Raw genomic sequence first — 6,305 nt, forward strand, 5'->3', positions numbered from 1 at the left:
ACATATGAGCCATTCGGTCTTGCGACTCCGACTCGTGGCAATGCTGTGCTAGTAAGTAGATAGGGACAGTGGGAATCTCGTTAATCCATTCATGCGCGTCACTAATTAGATGACGAGGCATTTGGCTACCTTAAGAGAGTCATGGTTACGACCGCACCGGGGGGTCTGGGGGGGCGGTTAGCCCCCCCAGTAAGCGCCCCCAGCGGTGCCGGGCGGCTACATCGCGGTTACTCCCCTTCCGCTAGAATCGGGATCCACACCTGGGATTTCCTCCTTACAGCGCACATACACTGCGTATTACGTACGCCTGGACAAGCAGATCCTTCAGACGTAGGGGCGCGGTTTCACCACGCAACACAATTGACTATGGAATAGGTTAGGTTTTGCGTCACATGGACGCGATCCACCATTCCTACTCTCTTTATTGTACCTGTGTGTGACTCCCCAGGTAGCAAGGCACCGATCCACGCAGGCCGAATCATATTTACGTCCAACCGTGCAATGGATGGGCTGGGATCGCCCAGAGGGCTTCCCAAATGCTTAAGGGAATGCGTACACATGAAATTTCTCCACGAGACACACACTGCGCCAGGCGCCCTAGCTTCCACGCCCGTGAGAGTCCGACACCAATTGGTAGGGCACCGGTAGCCTCCCGGTGGGGCTCCCTACCTCCCTCACTACCCGGTGTTAGTCTAAGTCGCATGTATGACAGCTTCAGCATGCCTCGGACCCCGAACTGTGCATTCTCAGCGCCAGATCAGTCGACTCGGCCACGCATTTGCCACCATCAGCAACCCCGACAACGTTAGACGGGTCACCGTCGCGTACCTCGCTATTAGGCTACGCTGCCGATCGCCGCTACGACAGGGCCGGACGCTTTGCCCAGAACCTGGGATCGCTTTATCCTTCCACTGTCGTTTTATGGGTAAACTGTGATCGGTCGCCCGTTTACCCGCGCTTGCTTGAATTTCTTCACGTTGACATTCAGAGCACTGGGCAGAAATCACATTGCGTCAACACCCGCGAGGGCCATCGCAATGCTTTGTTTTAATTAGACAGTCGGATTCCCCTAGTCCGTGCCAGTTCTGAGCTGAGCGTTGAATGGCGGCCGAAGAGGACGACCACGACGGCTCGCGCCGCCACGGAAGCCTCGCAGCAAGGAAGATCCGCGGGAGGCCAAGGCACGGGACCGAGCTCGGATCCCGGGACCGGCGCGAGAACGCCGACCGTTCACCTCGCCCAGGCCCGGCACGTCAGCCAGACCCGCTTCCCGACCAAGCCCGACACGCCCCGCTCCTCAGAGCCAATCCTTATTCCGAAGTTACGGATCCAATTTGCCGACTTCCCTTACCTACATTATTCTATCGACTAGAGGCTCTTTACCTTGGAGACCTGCTGCGGATATGGGTACGAACCGGCGCGACACCTCCACGTGGCCCTCTCCTGGATTTTCAAGGTCCGAGGGGAAGATCCGGACACCGCCGCAACTGCGGTGCTCTTCGCGTTCCAAACCCTATCTCCCTGCTAGAGGTTTCCAGGGAACTCGAACGCTTATACAGAAAAGAAAACTCTTCCCGGATCTCCCGACGGCGTTTCCAGGTCATTTTGGGTTACCCCGACGAACACTCTTACGAGGGCCCGAATTGTATGCGGTTCCGCTGCCGGGTTCCGGAATTGGAACCGGATTCCCTTTCGCCCGACGGGCGTGTGTCTTTCGTATAATATTTATTATTATTTCTCGACACTCGAGTATATTGTACGCCGTCATTGACATAGGATTTCTCCTAGGGCTTAGGATCGACTGACTCGTGTGCAACGGCTGTTCACACGAAACCCTTCTCCACGTCAGTCCTCCAGGGCCTCGCTGGAGTATTTGCTACTACCACCAAGATCTGCACCGACGGCTGCACTGGCGGCTCCAGGCAGGCTCGCGCCCAGACCCTTCTGCGCTCACCGTCGCGACCCTCCTACTCGTCAGGGCTTCGTGACGACGCGAGAGAAGACTAACGCCCGCTCCCGGTTGCCGCCCCACTTGCCGCTGACGGCAGAGTATAGGCTCGACGCTTCAGCGCCATCCATTTTCAGGGCTAGTTGCTTCGGCAGGTGAGTTGTTACACACTCCTTAGCGGATTCCGACTTCCATGGCCACCGTCCTGCTGTCTTAAGCAACCAACGCCTTTCATGGTGTCCCATGAGCGTCGAGTTGGGCGCCTTAACTCTGCGTTTGGTTCATCCCACAGCGCCAGTTCTGCTTACCAAAAATGGCCCACTTGGCACTCTGATCCGAAGATGCTCGTGGCTTCATAATTCAAGAAAGCCAGAGATCTCACCCATTTAAAATTTGAGAATAGGTTGAGGTCGTTTCGGCCCCAAGGCCTCTAATCATTCGCTTTACCAGATGAGACTCGCGCGCGTTCCGTGCGGAACGGCCGAGTGCCAGCTATCCTGAGGGAAACTTCGGAGGGAACCAGCTACTAGATGGTTCGATTAGTCTTTCGCCCCTATACCCAGTTCCGACGATCGATTTGCACGTCAGAATCGCTACGGACCTCCATCAGGGTTTCCCCTGACTTCGTCCTGACCAGGCATAGTTCACCATCTTTCGGGTCCCAACGTGTACGCTCTGGGTGCGCCTCTTCTCGCGATGAGAACGAGACGCCCCGGGAGTGCGAGGCCGCATCGCGACGCGGCCCATCCTCCCTAGGTCGACGGCCAGGGCCGACCTTCACTTTCATTACGCCTTTAGGTCTCGCGACAAGTCCCAATGACTCGCGTACATGTTAGACTCCTTGGTCCGTGTTTCAAGACGGGTCCTAAGAGTACCCAAAGCAGTAGCGTCGCCGACCGGTATCGGTCTCCCGCGAGACCGCGGGAGACGTTCGCAGGCCTGTCGAAGGTGTACCGTACTGTAACCAACAGCGGGCCAGGACCGGGGACAGCGCGAAGTCCGTAACCACCGAGTACCGTGGCGCGTGCTTGCGACGGTCTCGACGCACCGTGAATAGTGCGGCCTGATACCTTGCGCGTACCGCCGAGCAGCCGGCCGGGCGACCGAGGGTTTGTCGCGTGCCGTTTTACCGGCGACGCGACAGACACCGCACCCGGGCCGTAGACCGGCACCCAGCGGGTCGCGACGTTCTACTTGGGGAGAAGTGCACGACGACGAGCGCCGGACATCGGCGCACGGTAGCGTGCCCGCGCGCGAGCCGCAAGGACTCCGCGGGACATCGCCGACCGACGCGAAGCCAGCGCCGCTGACGATGAATCTCCCCGTTCGATCTTTTGGGTTTCTTAGGTTTACCCCTGAACGGTTTCACGTACTTTTGAACTCTCTCTTCAAAGTTCTTTTCAACTTTCCCTCACGGTACTTGTTCGCTATCGGTCTCGTGGTCGTATTTAGCCTTAGATGGAGTTTACCACCCACTTAGAGCTGCACTCTCAAGCAACCCGACTCTAAGGAGAGATCCTCCCGAGGCGCGCACCGGTCGCTACGGGCCTGGCACCCTCTACGGGTAAGTGGCCCCATTCAAGATGGACTTGGACGCGACGCGGCACCTCGGGATAAGCGGATCCTCCCAAACACCACATTTCCCTGCGGCGGAACCGCGGGATTCGGTGCTGGGCTCTTTCCTGTTCGCTCGCCGCTATTAAGGAAATCCTGGTTAGTTTCTTTTCCTCCGCTTAATAATATGCTTAAATTCAGCGGGTAATCTCGCCTGCTCTGAGGTCGTCGCATAGTGAGTTTTCGTAGCCGTTTGCCTCCTCCGCGTCGCTCATCGTCGTCTCTTCTCTATAATATATATTAATAAGAGGGAGAGAGAGAGAGAGCGTCGAACGAGAGAGCAGCAGCGGCAGCACACGAAATACGCGAGAAAGCAAATCGCCGGGGCGCTAACTGCACACACACTCGTTGGTGGTAATGGAGACGATATATCGCGGGGTTCGAGATTCTCGGCTCTCCCTTCTCTTTTATATACGAAATTCGGGCGGAATCGATTCGACGAGTACACGACGCGGCGCGCCGGTCCCCTTTTTTCGCTTTACGAAAATTTCGTGGACTCGGACACGCGGTCGGCTCGCGATTCAAAACCCTTCTCCGTAAAGAGGTAAAGGATTACGAATGCTCTCTCCGCCGGACGACGACGCGCCGTATATTTCTCCGTAATACCGTTATGTGTGCGGGCAAGGGCGCCTCGGCATAAGACGCGCGAGCGCTATCGCACCGAGAGACGCGGCACAGAGTGCGAGAGCAGTCCGGTCAGTCTGTGTGATGTACGGAGAGGAGAGACGGTGAGACAAGCGCTACCTACTTTCGGGAGACAACGACGCACGCGCCGCTCTAGGGAAAGCGGTGCCATTCACCGTCCTGACCCTTTTTTTGGCCGTTTGTTGCTCCCTTCGCGCGCGCTCTTACTCTCATCCCATTTCTCCTCGGCTCTCGCGTACACACACGACTTGGATACACAAACACGCTCCCCCTCTTAATTCGCGCAGCATTCTCTGGGCGCGCGTTCGCCAACGTTTTACACGCTTGTGCGCTTCTCCTCCTCATTATTATTATTATTATTTCGGTGTGTCATTTCAGACGACGCCAGGATTTGCACCGCGGCCGGTCGGCGCGGCACAGACACCTCGGGCGAACGTCCAACGATCGCTCGTACGCCCATTGTAAGCGTTGCACAGGGCACAGGCGACGCGCGCGCCATTCTCTGGTCGCCCGCGTCGTGGCCGTGCGCGCTTTTCGGGCGCAAGCAGTTTAGGGGTACTAAAACGACCCTCAGCCAGGCGTGGTCCGGGAATTGTATCCGTGGACCGCAATGTGCGTTCGAAATGTCGATGTTCATGTGTCCTGCAGTTCACAAGTTGACGCGCAATTAGCTGCGTTCTTTATCGACCCACGAGCCAAGTGATCCACCGTTCAGGGTAATCGTTCGAAATTTTTGCGTTCGCGAAGAAACGCGCTTCTCGTTCAACCATCGTGGTCTCTTCTCTCGGACGAGAGAGAGAGAATAATCGTGGTGGCTCTTCGATCAGCCTGTCCGCGCGCGTCCTCGGACGCGCGCGGACCGCCGCCTCCCGCCAGGGAAGGCTACGGCACAAAGATAGAGTTGTGTGTTTCTCGTTCGGAGCGTCTCTCCCGCAACGGGAGAGCCGGGGCGGAAGCTCTTTGAAGAAACCGTCGGACCGACACAGTTGACAGATTGGTCGAAATATCATCGATCCCTTCTCTGTGTTATATATATATTATAATAATATATGGGGGTCCTCTCGCTCGGCACTTGCGGTCGCACAACGTGTGTTCTCGGCACGCTGACCGCTGCCCCGCGACAACGGGGAGGGCGCGCGTCGACGAACGTCGTGGGTGCTGCACACACGCGTGCGCGGGCATAGGTTACCACCGGTTCGCGCTCAACGCCGAATCGACGCTCTGTGTGTATGTGGCCGGAGAATGGAAGCAGAGTGGAAGAAAGAATGAATGAATATAAGTATGTTTTGCGGGAGTATAAGGAGGAAATGCGAAGAGTGAAAGAGGAGAATTGGAAGCCATTTGTTTGCGTGACTGGGAAGAGAGATCCATGGAGCGATGTATATAAGGTGTGCATGGGAAAGCGTGATAGGGTAAGATTAAGTGGCATAAAAGTAGGTGATAGAGTGACAAGTACATGGAAAGAAAGCGCGGATGAGCTAATGAAGAGATTCTTCCCGGCAGCAAGGACGAACGTGGCGATAGACGCCAGGGGAGACGTGAGGTAGGAAAAAAAGCAGTTTGAATGGAGCGAAGTGGATGTGGCAGTGAGATCGATGAAAGTGGGTAAGGCACCTGGTATGGATGGTGTGAGTGCTGAGATGTTGCGAGCGATTTGGCGTGCTGTCCCGGTATGGATGAAAAGAATGTATGATGTATGTCTGAATACAGCGTGTTTCCCCCCGGCGTAGAAGACTGCGCGGGTGGTAGTGTTATTGAAGTCCCCCGATAAACCTAGGTCGGACCCTGGGTCTTATAGGCCCATTTGACTGCTGTCCGTGCTGGGGAAAGTGTTGGAGCGAATGATGGTTGGAAGACTCGAGCGAACGATGTGTGGAAGAATGTGTGACGCCCAGTACGGATTCGTAAGGAATCGGTCGACCGAGGATGCATGGAATCGAGTGCATGACTGGGTGAATGGGTCGGAGAGAAAGTATGTGTTAGGAGTGTTTGTGGACTTCAAAGGAGCGTTTGATAACCTAGAGTGGGAATGTGTGATCGAGAAATTGCGTGAGGTTGAATGTGAAGAAATCGAATTATGGAAGAGCTATTTTAGCGG

At 56.0% G+C, this 6,305-nt stretch overlaps 1 non-coding gene and 1 pseudogene across 1 annotated transcript; both read right to left on the minus strand.

Moving 5' to 3' along the window:
• On the minus strand, nt 1-3,730 carry LOC114941221 (large subunit ribosomal RNA; annotated as a pseudogene).
• Nucleotides 3,731-4,771: 1,041 nt separating this feature from the next.
• Nucleotides 4,772-4,926, minus strand: LOC114941220 (5.8S ribosomal RNA). The gene has a single exon (XR_003821605.1). It is a non-coding gene; the product is annotated as a 5.8S ribosomal RNA (ribosomal RNA).
• Between the last annotated feature and the right edge of the window lie 1,379 nt (nt 4,927-6,305).

The sequence above is a fragment of the Nylanderia fulva genome, unplaced genomic scaffold (genome assembly GCF_048542155.1).
Source record: "Nylanderia fulva isolate GAGA-0341 unplaced genomic scaffold, ASM4854215v1 Scaffold638, whole genome shotgun sequence".
In the NCBI taxonomy this organism is placed as follows: domain Eukaryota; kingdom Metazoa; phylum Arthropoda; class Insecta; order Hymenoptera; family Formicidae; genus Nylanderia; species Nylanderia fulva.